General features: G+C 40.7%; 1 protein-coding gene across 2 annotated transcripts in view; it reads right to left on the bottom strand.

Annotated features, from left to right (window-relative positions):
* The window catches only part of LOC115103085 (sodium- and chloride-dependent glycine transporter 1-like), an 89,222-nt gene extending 83,027 nt beyond the window's left edge, over positions 1–6,195 (bottom strand). The window contains exon 1 of one of the 2 annotated variants that reach the window (XM_065005746.1): positions 6,114–6,195. The gene's annotated coding sequence lies outside the window, so the exon portion shown is untranslated. The remainder of the gene's footprint in view (positions 1–6,113) is intronic. The other variant, XM_029623705.2, reaches the window with a different exon arrangement.
* Positions 6,196–20,612: the final 14,417 nt, after the last annotated feature.

Below are 20,612 nucleotides of genomic sequence, written 5' to 3'. Positions count from 1 at the left end.
TAGCTTGAAATATGTTTCAAACTATATTGCTGTTCATTTGTCTATAAATAGGCCACTCGTTGAAGAGCTAGAAAGAGGAGGAAGAGATAGGTCAGTGGAGTGGCGTGAATTGTGCAAGAAGGAAACAGTGAAGACAGAGAGATATTTAAGATAGAAGTTAATTAATATATGAATGCATCATTCATATAGTCTATATATTATGCTACATATTATAGACCTGCTAAAGTGAATCTAGGTGACTACCCATGCTAAATAAAAAAATATCTGCCGGCATTTACCCTTTTCAGTAAGTGGTTGCACAGATTTAGATAAAGCACTCAAATGAAAATGTAGTGTCAAAATTACCACCCATTGCTTCACTAAAATCAACGACTGACCATTAGGCTATGGACAGGTTGATCAATAGGCTATGGACAGGTCGGTCAATAGGCTATGGACAGGTCGATCAATAGGCTATGGACAGGTCGATCAATAGGCTATGGACAGGTTGATCAATAGGCTATGGACAGGTTGGTCAATAGGCTATGGACAGGTCGATCAATAGGCTATGGACAGGTTGATCAATAGGCTATGGACAGGTTGATCATTAGGCTATGGACAGGTTGATCAATAGGCTATGGACAGGTTAATCAATCGGCTATGGACAGGTTGATCATTAGGCTATGGACAGGTTGTCGTGCATGTGTTTCAATTTTCTAATGGTTGTCAATTTCATCTTCATGCCTATCACAGCTGTCTCTATATATCCCCCTTAAAACTTGCCCTGTCGATTTATATGATAGGCTACATTGATTTTGCATCATCCTATTATGTAGACAATTTTTAAAATATCCGACAGAAAGGAGTTGATGCTAAGGCAAGGTTTTTAATACATTTTTGGGAAAGGACAAATGTGATTTGCTTATGTTTGAGTGAGAAGCGCTGCAGGTGGCTTTGATGGTGTTTTAGGTGGGGGCGTATAATTTCACTAATTCTCTATGTCCATTCAAAACGTTTTCTAAAATGCCAGTTTTACATTTCTTCTTATTCAGTGGAGTGCAAGTGAATTAAATTGAGCCAAGCACCTTTCATGATTCATCCAATAGGATGCATAGCCTCTAACCTAATATTTTGTACAGAGAATGACCACAGCGTTGGTGCCGTTATGCGAATTGTCCGGAAAAGTGGAGAGAAAAACTTAGCGGACTATCCAGTAGTCCATGTCCTTAGTCTGCTTGTCTTCAGCAAACTGTTTGAGGCTTTCTTGTGCATCATCTTTAGAAGAGGCTTCATTCTGGGACAACAGCCATGCAGACCAATTTGATGCAGTGTACAGCGTATGGTCTGAGCACTGACAGGCTGACCCCCCACCCCTTCAACCTCTGCAGCAATGCTGGCAGCACTCATACGTCTATTTCCCAAAGACAACCTCTGGATATGACGCTGAGCACGTGCACTCAACTTCTTTGGTCGACCATGGCGAGGCCTGTTTTGAGTGGAACCTGTCCAGTTAAACCGTTGTATGGTCTTTGCTAGAGGTCGACCGATTAATCGGAATGGCCGATTAATTAGGGCCGATTTCAAGTTTTCATAACCATCGGAAATCGGTATTTTTGGGGGCCGATTTGCCCCCCCAAAAAATCATACCTTTTTTAACTAGGCAAGTCAGTTAAAGAACACATTCTTATTTTCAATGACGTCCTAGGAACGGTGGGTTAACTGCCTCGTTCAGGGTCTGAACGACAGATTTTCACCTTGTCAGCTCGGGGGACCCAATCTTGCAACCTTACAATTAACTAGTCCAACGCAGTAACAACCTGCCTCTCTCTCGTTGCACTCCACAAGGAGACTGCCTGTTATGCGAATGCAGTAAGCCAAGGTAAGTTGCTAGCTAGCATTAAACTTATCTTATAAAAAAACAATCAATCATAATCACTAGTTAACACATGGTTGATGATATTACTAGATATTATCTAGCTTGTCCTGCGTTGCATATAATCTGACTGAGCATAAAAGCATACAAGTATCTAAGTAGCTAACTGAGCGGTGGTAGGCAGAAGCAGGCGCGTAAACATTCATTCAAACAGCACTTTCGTGCGTTTTGCCAGCAGCTCTTCGTTGTGCGTCAAGCATTGCGCTGTTTATGACTTCAAGCCTATCAACTCCCGAGATGAGGCTGGTGTAACCGAAGTGAAATAACTAGCCAGTTAGCACGCGCTAATAGCGTTTCAAACGTCACTCGCTCTGCATGGGTAACACTGCTTTGATGGTGGCTGTTGTCGTGTTTCTGGTTCGAACCCAGGGAGGAGTGAGGAGAGGGACGGAAGCTATACTGTTACACTGGCAATACTAAAGTGCCTATAAGAACATCCAATAGTCAAAGGTTAATGAAATACATATGGTATAAACTTCCTGACTGATGTCTTGAGATGTTGCTTCAATATATCCACAAAATTTTCCATTCTTATGATGTCATCGATTTTGTGAAGTGCACCAGTCCCTCCTGCAGCAAAGCACCCCCACAACATGATGCTGCCACCCCCGTGCTTCACGGTTGGGATGTTCTTTGGCTTGCAAGCCCCCCCTTTTTCCTCCAAACATAACGATGGTCATTATGGCCAAACAGTTCTATTTTTGTTTCATCAGACCAGAGGACATTTCTCCAAACCGTAGTCTGGCTTTTTTCTGGCGGTTTTGGAGCAGTGCCTTCTTCCTTGCTGAGCGGCCTTTCAGGTTATGTTGATATATGACTCATTTTACTGTGAATATAGATACTTTTGTACCTGTTTCCTCCAGCATCTTCACAAGGTCCTTTGCTGTTGTTCTGGGATTGATTTGCACTTTTCTCACCAAAGTAAGTTCATCTCTAGGAGACAGAGCGCATCTCCTTCCTGAGCAGTATGACGGCTGCGTGGTCCCATGGTGTTTATACTTGGGTACTATTGTTTTTGTAGATGAACGCGGTACCTTCAAGTGTTTGGAAATTGCTCCCAAGGATGAACCAGACTTGTGGAGGTCAACAAAAAAAATTCTGAGGTCTTGGCTGATTTCTTTTGAGTTTCCCATGATGTCAAGCAAAGAGGCACTGAGTTTGAAGGTAAGCCTTGAAAAACATTCACAGGTACACCTCCAATTGACTCAAATGATGTCAATTAACCTATCAGAAGCTTCTAAAGCCATGACATAATTTTCTGAAATTTTCCAAGCTGTTTAAAGGCACAGTCAACTTAGTGTATGTAAACTTCTGACCCACTGGAATTGTGATACAGTGAATTATAAGTGAAATAATCTGTCTGTAAACAATTGTTGGAAAAATTACATGTGTCATGCAAAAAGTAGATGTCCTAACCGACTAGTTTGTTAATAAGAAATTTGTGGAGTGGTTGAAAAACGAGTTTTAATGTCTCCAACCTAAGTGTATGTAAACTTCTGACTTCAACTGTATGTATTACAAGCTTACTAGACCTACCACACACGCCTTTGATTTAGGCCTATACAGTGTAAAAAACAGTAAGAACACTTTCCTAATATTGAGTTGCACCCCTCCTTTTGCCCTCAGAATATCCTCAGTTTTTTGGGGCATGGACTCTACAAGGTTTTGAAAGCTGGCCCATGTTGACTCCAATGCTTCCCACAGTTGTCAAGTTGGCTTGATGTCCTTTGGGTGTTGGACCATTCTTGATACAGAAACTGTTGAGTGTGAAAAACCCAGCAGTGTTGCTGTTCTTGACACAAACCAGTGCGCCTGCACCTACTACCATAACCCGTTCAAAGGCTCTTAAATCTTTTGTCTTGCCCATTAACCCTCAATGGCACACATACATGTCTCAATTGTCATCCATGTCACATCCATGTCTCAAGGCTGAAAAATCCTTCTACATGCAGATTCTGTGGCAAAACGTTTAGACTGTTGCAAAACATTTTGTTGCAAACTGTTTACTCCAAACGGAAAACGCAAGCAAGAGTTTCTATTAGACAAATTCAGGTAGGTCCCGTTTCGTTCCATTTGCGTCAGTTTGATTCTTGAACGGTTTCCATAATGAATACACCCCAGGGGTGTAGGCTAATCATTAGTCCAAATAGTTAAAACAAAAATGTTGATTGGACCAAAACATTAGGAACACCTGACAATTGAGACTTGGATTGTGTATGTGTGCCATTCAAGGGTGAATGGGCAAGACAAAATATTTAAGTGCCTTTGAGCCAAGTATGCTAGTAGGTTCCAGGCGTACTGGTTTGAGTGAGTCAAGAACTGTAACACTGCTTTGGTTTCTGCACTCAACAGTGTGTATCAAGAATGGTCCACCACCCAAAGGACATTGAGCCAACTTGACACAACTGTGTGAAGCATTGGAGTCAACATGTGCCAGCATCCCCGTGGAACTCGTTCCATACCTCAGCGAATGGAGGCTGTTCTGAGGGCAAAAGAGGGTGCAACTCAATATTAGGAAGGTGTTCCTAATGTTTTGTACACTCAGTGTAAGTGATGAATGTAAAAAATATCCCCAAACCATAGTAGCAGTTATACTAGGCTACTACAAATGTTTTATGTAGTGTATTTTTGACGTTTGGAAAAGAATCCTCGTAAACAAGGTGACGTTTAGGGTGGATATTTAAATGAAAGAAACCTAGATGACTTCAAAAGCCATAGTAGTAGTTTACGTACCTGTACCTGACAAAGTACCCTATTTTTAAAATATGAAAAAAGAAAAAAAAACTCATACTATACATAAAACTGACATGAATGCATAATGTTATTTTAAGCTGGTTTTCGGGCCAACCTGTTGAAATACTGAGACAAGTAATATTACACCATTACAACCATCACATTTGCAATGGCAACATTGACCTCTGGGGGAAGCACCACTTCACAGCAGCAGCACGGAAGAAATAGGCCTTTTGAAAAAAATCACACTGCCACTAATAACAATAAGTCACTCAGGAACTAATAAACCAAATAATTGTTTAGCCATTTGAAAATTCTCACAAGACTTTTAAAGACATAGCCTATTTCCCAGCTTTTACACAAGCATCAGTATGGTTATAGACAACAACTGACAATAACCAAAGGTTACTAACAAAAACATTAAATAGGGGAAATCCACAAATGTTCATGGGGATTACAGGTGTTAAATTAAAGCTACAGTCCTATATTAGGTGAAATTAGTTAAATATAACTTATAAATGTCGCATGCTTAGTATAACTGTATCATATTGTCATAATGGAAGATCTCAGGCTCTAATAGTCCATTGTTTATGTTTTCCTATCATTTGAGTGTGAACAAACAGGCCCCGAAATATGTCTAATAACACCAGCTTGTTCTATGAATTATAGGATGATGAGCTACGCTATTTCCCCAGGCTGACCAAGCCCAATCCCTCAGTTTACCAAACAGTGTCAGGATGTTGAAACGGCAGAATGTGCCTTTAATATTGGTTGACCTCTTTAAGCTAAGTTATTGTTGAGAAATGTCCAACGTTGCTTTATGAAACCACAGAGACTTCTTCTATATTGATGAAACCCTGACATCATTGAATGGATATGTTGATGATTCTCACAGCATCTAATGTCTGGTCAAATACGCTGTGAGAATCGTCAACATATCCATTCCATGATGTCATAACAACAACTAGGGAAGTAGCCTACCGTTAACGTTATCTGACACTGCCACGTGTTGAGTAGCAATGTTGAAATTGGTTTTAAATATCTGTAACCACGGAACAACTGTAGCATGAGTTTATTCAAAAAGAAGTAACGGTGATATTACAAATAGTAAGTACAGCCAGTTGCAGATAACCTGTTATAACTGGAGTGAATAAGCTAACACTGTGTGGGCTAGCGGTTGAAATGGCTATTTATCTCGTCCTTCTTACCAAAATGTGTATCATTCTCGGAGTAAACAACTAGCTAACTAGCAAGCTAATTTTAATTAACTTTAGTAAAGTCAGGGCAAAAAAATCATATACTTCAGCATCCACACATGGCTAGCCTAAGTTACGTGCCCATGTCTTTACTGTGGGTTAACATTAAAGTTGATTGATGCTCCTATTCAAACTACTGAACGTACCAAGAAAGCTAGCTATAATAATGTATGATCATCTTATTGCAATGTTTTGTGTCATTGATTGCTTACCATAGCGTGGTGTCGTATAGATCTGGTGGCAGGTTGTGTCAATTCGGAATTTCAGTTGCATCACCTTGTCTGAAGTCTTCCTCTTCGCGGAGTTTCTGTCCCTCCTCCTTTTTTTCTCAATCATTTTCTACGCCCACAAGGGGTCTTGAATTATGAGCTGCTGCGCGTGCATTGATCCAGCCACCTACAAATAATACTAATAGGATAATTCAAATGATTCATTTAATATGATCTATATGGCCGCCACAACCTGTTTAATCAAAGTCCCATCCAAGACCCCATTTCTAGTAAGCTACCTTGTTATTCACCTGGACCTGTTAGAATGGACATGTCTTGTCCTGTGGTGTAAATGAACACAACAAAGTAGCCTAGGGTAAGCTTGTCCGGCTGAACTGAAACTGTGGAATAACCCACCCACCCCCCCACAAACAAATGATGATGATGATGATAAGCGATAGCCTACTATTATGCATGATGATCACACTTTAGGTCATGTAGGTTTTCAGACATTTTTGAAGCCTGCGTGCGTGCACATGCTGAGAACGAAATAGGTCCTTTGTGTGATAAATCGGTCTGCAAGAAACAGAAAAGCTTAAGCTATAGCCTACTATGCATTGTAATTTAGCCATCCTATATCATGGAATGAGCAATGACAATCTCAGGATAACATCAAATCTAATAGCTGTCTACAAGTATGTATGTATGATTCACAGGATGTATTTGTCAATGTCAGTGGAGAGAGACAGCTGTGGTGTTCAAATGATGATAATGGCATCCACATGTCATTGAAGAGAGACAGCTATTTCATTCAGAAAAAAAGAGGTTAAGAAAATGAGTAGGCTAAAGGATGAAATCTAATTCAGCGATAGATGATGCTTTACCTCGTTGTTAAAACAGGCGGGAGGCTGAGTCGTGGGGGATTTCAGAGAAGGCAGTGCGCTGCGTAGTGGCAAGTTTCGACAATACAGTCTGGGGAGAGAGAGAGGCTTCCCATTGTATTACATGGGCCCTGTTCTCTGTTGTAATACTTATAAAATGCAGCTTTGCTTCGTTCCAGGGCTTGCTCTAGCCGCTTTGACGGCCGTAAAAGGGTATTTGGTTGGGGTGCCCTCCACCTCGCTGCAAAACATTTTTAGGTGAGAACCATTTCATTTCCTGCAATTCAACACATTTTGCTATGGGGAATAAAGAAAATGTTGCCGCTAAAAAGCAAGATTTCTGCAATTCTACCTACTAATTCGCAAAGGGGCAGGGATTAACAAAAGCTATCTCTGTTTTACAGCAAATTTCCTGCAATTACCCATTTTGCCATTGGGTGGAGAGCAGTGGGGAACCGCCTGGGCCCTCTACACCCTCAGAGAGGGCCTAAGGATAAATACACATTTTTTAAATCTTTATTTAACTAGGCAAGTCAGTTAGGAACAAATTCTTATTTTCAATGATGTCCTAGGAACAGTGGGTTAACTGCCCTGTTCAGGGGCGCAATGACAGATTTTTGCCTTGTCAGTTTGGGGATTCAATCTTGCAACCTTTCGGTTACTAGTGCAACACTAACCTCTAGGCTACCTGCCACTCCATAAAACTGTATATATTATAATTTGTCATTTTGTCTTAATTGTAATGATCTTCCTATTGAATTTATTCCGTTTGTGTTGGAAAAAGAAGGGTTAATATCCAAGAGAAAAAAATATTTTCTTTGGCCATCTCTTGGTAGAAATAATCAAGCTGGGCTCAATGCTCATTGGCTAGGCCCTCAGGCTTTGAATAGAAAACAACAGCCAATGACATTGACTTAAATTAAAGCAGTATTTTGGAATGACAGTAGAATCAACCAATCACAAATTCTCTTGTAATAGGTGGAACAATTGTATGATGCTTCAAGGCCCTCTACAGGGCCTAAGAATACGTCACTTATTCAGAGCCAATAGCGAGCCTTATCTTTTTTTCTCACGCTTGAGCCTAGTATGTAACGATGGCGATGGAAACTGCAGAGAGAGTAATTGAGGACGATGTCGTGGCTAAAGTGTTTTCAAGACTAGCTTTTAATGAAAAGTTCAATCTTCTACAGACCGGGAGACCCAACTCCTGCACTGCCTGATTTGGTGCAACCAGGAAAGAGTTTTGAAAGGCATTTTCAAGTTAATAATTAGGAGTGCTATCCGTGGATAACCAGCTGTGAGCTGACAAAAAAAGCTTTACTGTTGGAATTGCCTACTCTTCAGCACCGATAACAGCTCAAACTGGACAACTGGTTTCAAAGATTTAGCTTGATTGAGAAAGTCAGCACTTTGACACCACAACTCAACTTCACACCTGCGAGCTACAGTGTGCTTAAAAACATTTGGGGAAACAAGAGTAGACCATCTTCTTAACGAGCAATGGCGCAATGAGACACTTGCTCACAATGATAAAATCAGGCACAACAGGGAGATTCTAAAGCGCCTTATTCATATGGTTGTGTTTTTAGGCTAGCGAGATTTAGCATTCAGAGGACATGATGAGGGTAAAGAATCAGCTAATAATGGAAACTACTTGGAAATACTGGATTTCTTGTAGTATGACAGCACGTTAAACTGCCATTTGGCTACGGCTACCGTGTTCACAGGTACTTCCAGCTAAATCGAAAATGACCTGAAACACGTGGTCGCGAATGCAATGACAAATGTCAAGAAGGAAGAATTGAAGAAAACCCCCTTTGTAACCATCATGGTTGACGAGACGACAGACATCAGCAATGTAGCCCAAATTTCTTATGTGTTCCGTTACACTACTGATGGTGGTGTGAAGGAAAGGTTTTTCAAATTTGAGGATGTAACTGAGGATAAACAGGCAGAAGCGGTTTCTGCCCGAATTATGAGCTTTTTAGAGGAGTGTGAATGCTCAGCCAAAGTTGTGGCACAGTGTTACGATGGGGCCGCAGTCATGGCCTCTGGTATAAACGGAGTACAAACCAAGGTGAAAGGAACTATCTCGCAAACTCTGTTCATTCGCAAACTCTTCAGCGAAGACTACCCAGAGTGGTGCCAACACGATGGAACTTCTCCTCACGCTTAGTTTACACTGTGTAGGGAAAAAAGTCGTAACTCTTTGAATACATCACGATGACTCTGATGAAGACACCGTTCACAGCGCAGATGGATACATGATGCAACTGACAAGCTTCGAGTTCTGCTTCCTGCTATCCGCGTTCTACTCCATATGTGCGTACTCCGAAGTGCTATTTGGAATATTTGCAGAACAGGGAGTTTGACATGCAGTTCTGCTTGTCAAGGGTGGACGACTTCTGCAACACCACAGAGAGGGAAAATGTGATTCCATCTACGAGGACACTGTGAGTGAGACCGGAGTTCCAAGGGGGCGCAGGACACATATGCAAGGAGACGTTTGAAGACATAAGGAGACATATGTGGGCAGTACATACAGCCACACAGTGCGATCATCGACAACATTGTCACTCAGCTAAGAAACCGGTTCAATGACCATGAAAGGCTCATGTTCCTTGCCCTCCTTGACCCACACAAGCTCCCAATATATAGAGAAACCCCAAACCTTCCAAATGCTGCGTTCTCAAGTCTCGAGGAAAGCTATGGCCCTAATTTTGATTTAAAACAGAACTCACCCCTATGTATTCAATGTCTGACTTCGAGGTTAAGAGTCCGGCTGATCTGCTCCACTTTCTCCAGCAGAAGAGACTAATTGATTGTATGCATCAATTGTATCTGCTTTCCTGTCTAGTTTTGACAATTCCAGTGTCCACTGCATCAGTAGAAAGAACATTTTCTGCACGAAATAGATCAAGACATATTCCAGGAACACATGATGTTGCAATTGGAAGTATTGGGTACATGACATTTCGTGTTGTGGTGCATTTTTGTATTGTTGCCTGCTGGAGGCAGAACATCAAATACAGCGCAATTTGTTTCTCTCTGATGATTGTGATGAGCGTGATCTGGGTTCCACATCTTTTTATTACTAAGTGAAACACAGCATATCAAAACAATAAACTCAAACGAAACGTGAAACTAACATATTGCTCACAGGCAACTATCCAAAATCAAGATCCCACACAGCACAATGGGGAAATGGCTACCTAAATATGATCCCCAATCAGAGACAACGATAAACAGCTGCCTCTGATTGGGAACCATACCAGGCCAACATAGATATACAATTCCCCTAGATAACCCACCCTTAATCACACCCCAACCTAACCAACATAGAGAATAAACAGCTCTCTATGGTCAGGGTGTGACAGACTGTTTGTTTTGGCAAATATTTCTTTGTGAGCCACGGCCGAGGCTTAGGATCGTTTGACTCTGTCATCAAATAATTGCTTCTCCTACATAGGTCTGCAAAATAAAAGGTCTCAGACATGCTCTGTATACACAGGCATCCGAGTTCTTTATCTATATGTATGACGTCAGATATTTTTCCACAGCTGAGGACCTAGCTCCAATAGTCACGGTTCGCCACTGGTGGAGAGACATTTTTGCTGTTTTAAAGCTAAATAATATTAATATTACTATATTATAACACACAACGGACTCTAAGATTCGGGAGGATCTCCTCCTACAATTTTGGGCACATTTTCTTAATTTTACTTGTAAAATAAGCACAACGTTCTGTCAACTTTATATTCCACAGTGTTTGTATTTTTGTTTATTTGACCAGTTTATGTGATTGGAATGGCATGGTTACTATTGTGCCATGTCAATGACATTACAACGTGATTTTGCTCCCCAGGCAAAGCAATATAAAAGCGCAGGTCCCAGCTACGCTTGGGTGGAATATCGTATACAGTGCATTCAGACAGTATTCAGACACCTTGACATTTTCCACATTTAGTTACATTACAGCCTTTTTCTAAAATGGATGAAATTATAGATGAAACACGATACCCTATAATGACAAAGCAAAAACAAGTTTAGATTTTTTTGCAAATTTATTACAAATAACAAACTGAAATATTACATTTACATAAGTATTCAGACCCTTTACTCAGTACTTTGATGAAGCACCTTTGGCAGCGATTACAGCCTCGAGACTTCTTGGGTATGACACTACAAGCTTGTCACACCTGTATTTGGGGTGCTTCTCCCATTCTTCTCTGCAGATCCTCTCAAGCTCTGTCAGGTTGGATGGGGAGCATCGCTACACAGCTATTTTCAGGTCTCTCCAGAGATGTTCGATAAGGTTCAAGTCCGGGCTCAAGGACATTCAGAGACTTGTCCCGAAGCCACTCCAGCGTTGTCTTGGCTGTGTGTTTAGGGTCATTGTTCTGTTGGAAGGTGAACCTTCGCCCAGGTCCTGAGCACTCTGGAGCAGGTTTTCATCAAGGATCTCTCAGTACTTTGCTCCATTCATCTTTGCCTCGATCCTGACTAAAAATGAAAAACAATCTCCATAGCATGATTCTGCCACCACCATGCTTCACTGTCGGGATGGTGCCAGGTTTCCTCCAAATGTGACGCTTGGCATTCAGGACAAAGAGTTCAATCTTGGTTTCATCAGACCAGAGAATCTTGTTGCTCATGGTCTGAGAGTCTTTAGGTGCATTTTGGCAAATTCCAAGTGGGTTGTCATGTGCCTTTTACTGAGGAGTAGCTTCCGTATGGCCACTCTACCATAAAGGCCAGATTGATGGAGTGCTGCAGTGATGGTTGTTCTTTTTGAAGGTTCTCCCATCTCCAGAGAAGAACTCAGGAGCTCTGTCAGAGTGACCATCGGGTTCTTGGTCACCTCCCTGACCAAGGCCCTTCTCCCCCGATTGATCAGTTTTGCCGGGCAGCCAGCTCTAGAAAGAGTCTTGGTGGTTCCAAACTGCTTCCATTTAACAGTGGAGGCCACTGTGTTCTTGGGAACCTTCAATGCTGCCGAAATGTTTTGGTACCCTTCCCCAGATCTGTGCCTCGACACAATCCTGTCTCTGAGCTCAAAGGACAATTCCTTCGACCTCATGCCTTGGTTTTTGATCTGACATGCACTGTCAACTGTGGGACCTTATATAGACAGGTGTGTGCCTTTCCAATTCAAATCAAATCAAAGTTTATTTGTCACGTGCGCCAAATACAACAAGTGTAGTCCTTACAGTGAAATGCTTACTTACAAGCCCTAACCAACAGTGTAAATTTTAAGTAAAAAATAGCTATTAGGTAAACAATATATAGGTAAAGATTTTTTTTTTTTAAATGTAAAATGACAGTGAAAATAACAGTAGAGAGGCTATATACAGGTGGTACCGGCACAGAGTCAATGTGCGGAGGCACCAGTTTAGTCAGGCTAATTGAGGTAATATGTACATATAGCTATAGTTAAAGTGACTATGCATAGATGATAAACAGAGAGTAGCAGCAGCGTAAAAGAGGGGGTTGGTGGGTAGGGGGTGGCGGATGGTGGGACACAATGCAAATAGTCCAGGTAGCCATTTTATTACCTTATGGCTTTGGCGTAAAAGCTGTTGAGAAGCCTTTGGTTCCTAGACTTGGCGTGCGGTAGCAGAGAAAACAGTCTGACTGGGGTGGCTGGGTTTTTTACCATTTTTAGGGCCACTGCCTGGTATAGAGGTCCTGGATGACTGGCAGCTTAGCTCCAGTGATATACTGCGCCGTACAAACTACCCTCTGTAGTGCCTTGCGGTTGGAGCAGTTGCCGTATCAGGCAGTGATGCAATGCTTTCCATGGTGCAGCTGTAGAACCTTGTGAGGATCATGCCAAATCTTTTCAGTCTTCTGAGGGACAATAGGTTTTGTCGTGCCCTCTTCATGACTGTCTTGGTGTGTTTGGACCATTCTAGTTTGTTGGTGATGTGGATACAAAGGAACTTGTAGCTCTAAACCTGCTCCGCTACAGCCCCATCAATGAGAATGGGAGTGTGCTCAGGCCTCCTCCTGTAGTCCACAATCATCTCCTTTGTCTTGATTATGTTGAGGGATAGGTTGTTATTCTTGCACCACCCGGCCAAGTCTCTGACCTCCTCCCTATAGGCTGTTTCGTCGTGGTTGGTGATCAAGCCTACCACTGTTGCGTCGTCTGCAAACTTAATGATGGTGTTGGATTTGTGCCTGACCATGCAGTCGTGGGTGAACAAGGAGTAGAAGAGGGGTCTGAGCACGCACCCCTGAGGGGCTCGTTCAGCGTGGCAGATGTGTTGCTACCTACCCTCACCACCTGGGGTGCCCCGTCAGGAAGTACAGGATCCAGTTGCAGAGGGAGGTGTTTAGTCCCAGGATCCTTTGAGCTTTGAGGGCACTATGGTGTTGAATGCTGAGCTGTAGTCAATGAACAGCATTCTCACATAGGTGTTCCTTTTGTCCAGGTGGGAAAGGGCAGTGTGGAGTGCAATAGAAATTGCATAATATCTGGATCTGTTTAAGCGGTATGCAAATTGGAGTGGGTCTATGGTTTCTGGGATGATGGTGTTAATGTGAGCCATTACCAGCCTTTCAAATCACGTGAGTGCTACGGGTCTGTAATCATTTAGACAGCTTACCTTAGTGTTCTTGGGCACAGGGACTATGGTGGTCTGCTTGAAACATGTTGGTATTACAGACTCAATCAGGGACATGTTGAAAATGTCAGTGAAGACACCTGCCAGTTGGTCAGCACATGCCCGTAGCACACGTCCTGGTAATCCGTCTGGCCCAGCGGCCTTGTGAATGTTGACCTGTTTAAAGGTCTTACTCACGTTGGCTACAGAGAGCGTGATCACACAATCGTCTGGAACAGCTGATACAAGTCTCTAAGCGAGCATAGAAGTGATTTAGCTCATCTGGTGGGCTCGTGTCACTGGGCAGCTTCCAGCTGTGCTTCACTTTGTAGTCTGTAATAGTTTGCAGGGGCTGCCACATCCGACGAGCGTCGGAGCCGGTGTAGTACGATTCAATCTTAGTCCTGTATTGGCGCTTTGCCTGTTTCATGGTTCATTGGAGGGCATAGCAGGATTTCTTATAAACTTCCGGGTTAGAGTCCTGCATCTTGAAGCGGCAGCTCTACCCTTTAGCTCAGTGCAAATGTTTTTTTTGACTCCACTGGAGTGCCCTTATTTGTCTACACCCATTCAGCATCATTCACACCCTCTTAAGCTTTAGTCCCACCCTGTCTCTTTAAGGGTTGATCCGAGCGTTCTGTACTAACAACAGCAGTCAAGCAACCCTGTACAGACCTTTATTATACACAGATTCAAAATAGCTATTGATAACAAATGTGTATTTTGTGGTTATGACCCAGAGACTCTTTATTTTGAGACTGTTCTTATGTCAGAAGATTTTGGAGTGAGTCAGAAGATTCGTCTTTCAAAAGAAACTACTATTAATGTTAATACAAAAGACTCTGATATTGTGTTTTATTTTGATCCAAAATATATGGACCCTGATTTAACTTTCATTGTTAATTTGTTTATTTTTCATGGCAGATTCTTTATCCATAAAATGAAGTGGGCGGAGAACAAACCCCTCTTCACATTGTTTAAGATAATTTCAAAATAATATTTAAATTCTATCAGTAAGTGTAAAAACAAAAAAGGAATACGTACGATAAAACTTTAGGACAAATGATGTCTTTTAGGTTTATGTACTCTTGTTTGTATATTTATGTTTTTGCATTTGTTTTGTTTATAATAATAATACAACATTTATATATTTTTTATAAAAATATATTTAAAACATTCAGTCAAGCACCCAAGCTAACTTCCTAGCTACTTCTAGACACAAATGAGAGAACAGCTCACTGAACATTACTCGCCCTAGCAGAGCTGGTTAGGCTGTTATCTTATCCAGAGCATTGGTGACTTCAACTGTGCTGTCAGATTGTCCGTTGGTAAATTGAGCATTCAGAGCGCACACTAGATGCTCTGGACGGTGCTAACTGGCTAACATATGCTAGCTTGCTAGCTACTTCCAGAAACAATGAGAGAACACCCCACTCTGACCATTTTACTTACCCTAGCAGAGCTGGTTAGGCTGTTTTCGTGTTATCCAGAGCGTTGATGTTTGTAACTGTGCTGCTGGCAACAATTTAATTACCTTTTTTGCCAACATTTACTGACATTGGCCATATTCAAAGGGGTGTTGAGCGTTCGTAAATTCATCAGTTATTCTGTGCTCTGGCACACTCAGACGAAAGTATTTTGTTAAGACATGCTAGCTAGGTAAACAATGAACCATAATCCCAACTCATGATGTTACTACCCTGCATTAATCTTCAGGTAGCTAACCAACCAGGTTCCATGTTAGTTTGCTAACATAGTCAAGCAAATATCTCTGAGAAACGAATAATAAGATCATACACGTAATGTTAGCTAGCGAGCCAGCCAGCCAGCTAACATTATCTAGCTAGCTAACAGTACAATTTCACTTGAAATGAAAAGACTTTATGTCAAAATTAGAAACGTGTAATATCTGAAAATGTAGTTAGTTAGACTATTTTACCCATGTTCTGAAATCGGAGTAGATAGCCAGAGCAAATTTACCAGCTAGCATGTCTATCAACAGTTGTTGTAGTGACACTATTGAAATGGATACTTGCATAGTGGCATCTTTTGTTAAAACTTCTTATGTATCAAATCCCGTTCGCGGGATCGATTTGACAACATCCGGTGAAATTGCAGAGCGTGATTTTTTTTATTATTATTAGAAATATAAAATTTTCATACAATCACAAGTGCAATACACCAAATTAAACTTAACTTATTTTAATCCAGCCACCGTGTCAGATTCCAGGCTTTACGGCGAAAGCAAACCATGCGATTGTCTGAGGACAGCACCACATCAAACAAACACATAACAATCATATTTCAACCCACCAGGCGCAAAACAAACTCAGAAATAACGATATAATTCATGCCTTACCTTTGAAGAGCTTCTTCTGTTGGCACTCCAATATGTCCCATAAACATCACAAATGGTCCTTTATTCGATTAATTCCGTCGTTATATCTTCAAAATGTCAATTTATTTGGCGCGTTTGATTCAGAAAAACACAGGTTCCGACTCGCCCAACATGACTACGTTACCTGTAAACATTGTCCAAACATTTCAAACAACTTTCCTAATCCAACTTTAGGTATTTTAAAACGTAAATAATCAATCAAATTTAAGACGGGATAAACTGCATTCAATAGCGGATAAAAATGAAAGTGGAGCGAGCTTTAGGTCAAGCACCCCAAACAAAACAGTCCACTTGGCTATACACCCAGAAAGGAAATGGCTACTTTTTCAATTCTCAAAAGAAAAACATCATCCAATTTCTAAAGACTGTTGACATCTAGTGGAAGCTATAGGAACTGCAAGCGTATTTCTATTAAAACGGGCTTGTCACAGGAAACCAATGGAAAACAGATGGATTGTGCTTGTGGTTATGCCTGCCAAATAAGTTCTGTTATACTCACAGACATTATTCAAACAGTTTTAAAAAATTCAGAGTGTTTTCTACCCAAATCTACTAATAATATGCATATCCTAGCTTCTGGGCCTGAGTAGCAGGCAGTTTACTTTGGGCATGCTTTTCATCCGGACGTGAAAATACTGCCCCCTATCCCAGAGAGGTTTTGTTAAGACATGTAGCTAGCTAGCTAGCTAAACAATGAACCATAATCCCAATTTATGACGTTACTATGCTGCATGAATCTGCAGGTAGCTAACCAACCAGGTTCAATGTTAGCTAGCTAGTCAAGCAAATGGCTAACTAGTCAAGCAAATGACTCTGAGATAGGAATAATCAGACCATACATGTAACGTTAGCTAGCGAGCAAGTAGGCTAGCTAACATTACCCTTTAACTTGAAATGAAACCACTTTCTGTCAAAATTAGAAATGAGTAATATCTTAAAATGGACACGTCTCCTGTCGGATGGTTGCCCTTAGATTGAAGATGTAATCTGGAGACAGGTGTTTTCTCCATCTCCTTACCTATCATACTCAAATTCCACTGATTTTCAAAACTCTGTCCTCCAAAAAGTAGACTTTAACCTGTAAACTTTAACCTGACTATAGGTTTATGCATTTTTACATCACAATAAAAAATTCAAAAGCCACAGACAGGATTACCTAGACATACTGACCAGCTCAAAGTTACAGAAGCGTGCTATATGGCAGACCAATCCAAACTCATCTCTCAGGATATCCAGCCCAGTCATTATCTCAGCCAATCATGGCTAATGGGAAGGTTGCTGACTTTTTCTATGACTAAACCAACTAGGCTCATCATTTAAAATATGTATTTGTATTTACAGATGGCATACAAGTTTGTTATTAAGGCACATGAAAGTTCACAAGTTCGAGAAGGCATTGTTGCCTCAAAAAATGCATTTTGATTTCAAAAAAGTTTATGTTCAAAAAGCTCTCCTGTGAAGTAATGACCCGCGACATAGGCCTAGTTTCCTAAAACAGGTCACAAATAATTTTTGGGGGATAAGCCTAAATTAATTACGGGCACAATCGACCACCCACCTCCCTCCCGGCACTCATTCTTCTGGCGTTTCAGTTTGTCCTCCCAATGGCACATGTTCAAAGAGGATGGCCCTGATAATGTCTCTCACCTAAGCTGCCACTGTCTCCTAACAGTCCATTATGTCTTAATACAGATTTCTAAGACAAATGTTAAAGAGAAGAACATCACACGGTTGAAACCATTTTTTCCCAAAATTGTCTTATACTTATACCCTATTATCTTGGCGATCTCACTACAACATTACAGAATCAGGGAGTCAGAGAGCTAATCCTTAGGGAGAAATCCCAACCATCCAGCAGACCCAATCTGGGGAGATTTGTATAGAAGCGAGACAAAAACAAACAACACAACAGCAATACACTTCTTCATATAAAACTAGAGGTGGGGAAAACTTAAATCCATTTAGAGTAACTTTCAACCACTACCAACATATATATTTTTATTTTACAGGCAGGCATGTGAAGAAAATCAATTTACCAAAGGGCCGCAAGGGACTGGTAATTCCCCCCTTTGGACACGACTCACATCGTGATTAATGCGTCCAGAAAACATCACTGCCTGTTAAATTAAAAAAAAAAAAAAAAAATGTGAACCCTTGATAACTCAATCTTAACTTAATTGTATCCCATAAGGTTATTAAAGGAATAGTAGAATAGACTAGAGACTTCCTTCATTCAGGGGCAGCGCTCTCCCTCTCCTTCTGTTGTTCCGAATCACACATAGGATTGTTGAGAAATTATAAACTTCTTCCTAATTATCTAGTCTTTACATAGCCCATTTAAATCTCACCCAATGTCTCTAGTCTTTCTAGTGAGAGTGATCAGGCCTCACTAGGAAGCGTGGACAGAGGCCAGAGGTCATTCAACCCCATTAAATGAGTGTTTGTTTCCCTGTACCTCTGACATTATTTAAAGATATTTCAAACCTTTCAAATATTTTGTGCATCAGGTTTACATTGAGTTTTACACTACATTTCTTATTAAGGTGAGTTATGTGTGGGTGCTGGCGTGTGTGGTAAAAACTGTAGTGTAAAAACAAACAAAATGGCCAGGCTTTACTTAATTTGGGAGCTCCATTAACAGCTGTATTCGGGTATAAATATACTGTATAGTACAGAGTTTCAATAACTGCTCTTCTAAGGTACCTGCCTCAGGAAGACTTTCAAATGGAGAGATACAGAATCATTGATAAACATGGTAATGGACATTCCAGTAGTCCTGCAAGAAAGAAAATAAACTTAATCAAGTTTACTGCATTTGTAATCATTGCCATTTTGGCCTTTTGCATTGATATACAGTTCTGTAAAAACTGTCCCTGGGACATAAACTAGTCAGAATATGAAAGCTGTTGTTTAATTGGGCTGGTGAAATTGCAGAGCTTGAAATTCAAAAATCGTAATATTAAACATTCATGAAAATACAAGTGTCTTACATTGTTTAAAAGCTTAACTTCTTGTTAACTTCTTATGGTATAGGGGACGCTTGCGTTCCACTTGGCCAAAAACCAGGGAAAATGCAGCGCGGCAAATTCAAATAAATTGATATAAAAATCAAACTTTCATTAAATCATACATGTAAGATACTCAATTAAAGCTACACTCGTGGTGAATCCAGCCAACATGTCAGCTTTTTAAAAGGCTTTTCGGTGAAAGCATAAGAAGCTATTATCTGATGATAGCACAACAGTAAACAAAGAGGGTAGCATATTTCAAGACTGCAGGCGCCACACAAAACGCAGAAATAAAATATAAAACATGCCTTATCTTTGACGAGCTTCTTTCGTTGGCACTCCAATATATGTCCCATAAACATCACAATTGGTCCTTTTGTTCGATAAATTCCGTCTGTATATATCCAAAATGTCAATTTATTTGGCGCGTTTGATCCAGAAAAAAAACAGCTTCCAAAATGCGCAACGTCACTACAAAATATTTCTAAAGTTGCATATAAACTTTGCCAAAATATTTCAAACTACTTTTGTCATACAACTTTAGGTATTTTAAAACGTTAATAATCGATCAAATTGAAGACGGGTCTATCTGTGTTCAATACAGGAAGACAACAAACCACAATTCAAGACCTTAAGTGGTAAGTTATTTTTCACAATAATTGCTACACCTCTACTAATGGATGTAAATGATGAGAAAAACATTTGACCAAACCCCCCTTGTTGTAATTTCAGGTCCTCCTTATCATCCAAATGAGTTTCTTGCAACAGGGCAATATCAATATTTTCTTCTTTTTTTTAAAGAGAGTACCTTCTTCCTTTTAATGGGGTTATGGCTCCCTCTAATGTTCCATGCACATACACACAGTCTGTTACCTGCCATTGCACCTTGACAATTCAATATCCAGACTGAATCCTACTGTAAAAGTGGGGTGGTACCTTTTTCTATGCGTTGAACTCTTCTCTATCTCACCGAGCATAAACAAACGATATGAACCCTGAACTCGAACTATACTAAACCCAAAAATTAAACATGTAAAGATCCAAAAGGGGGTTTTCCCACTAGCTAACATGCAGGGGATTTCAACTCTCCAATGTAGACTCTTAAGTCTGCATTGTCACTCAATAGCCTCATCCTTTATATATATGGAAATGAAAATCAATAGAAGAAGATTGAGGCTCTTCCACCTAAAACCAAGCCTGGGCACCAATATGGATTCACACATATCTCAGCTTGAGCTATAGTGGCAATTACTTTAGCAAGAAAAATAATAAAGATACGAATATTACTGAACCAGAGTACATGAGAACTCACACCACTGTTTCATGATCAGATTCAACTAAAAAAAATTAAAGTTGTCCAATGCTGCGGAGGTGCAGCTTAAAGTTATTTACCCGAGAGAGTCAATAAACGCAGCAGCCTCTTCAGGTGTGTAGAGTTTTTTAGGCGATCTGTTGACCATAATCTTCAATGTGGCCGGGTACAGCAGTGCGTAGACCATCTTCATTCTCTTGAGTCGAGCCTTCGCCTCATCAAATGCTTTGCGTCTTCGTACAACCGCTGAGGAATAATCATTGAAGAATGAGACCTTTGTTGGACCTTTACGTTG

The sequence above is a fragment of the Oncorhynchus nerka genome, linkage group LG20, assembly GCF_034236695.1.
Source record: "Oncorhynchus nerka isolate Pitt River linkage group LG20, Oner_Uvic_2.0, whole genome shotgun sequence".
In the NCBI taxonomy this organism is placed as follows: Eukaryota; Metazoa; Chordata; class Actinopteri; order Salmoniformes; family Salmonidae; genus Oncorhynchus; species Oncorhynchus nerka.
This window is presented reverse-complemented; position numbering and strand designations above follow the sequence as displayed.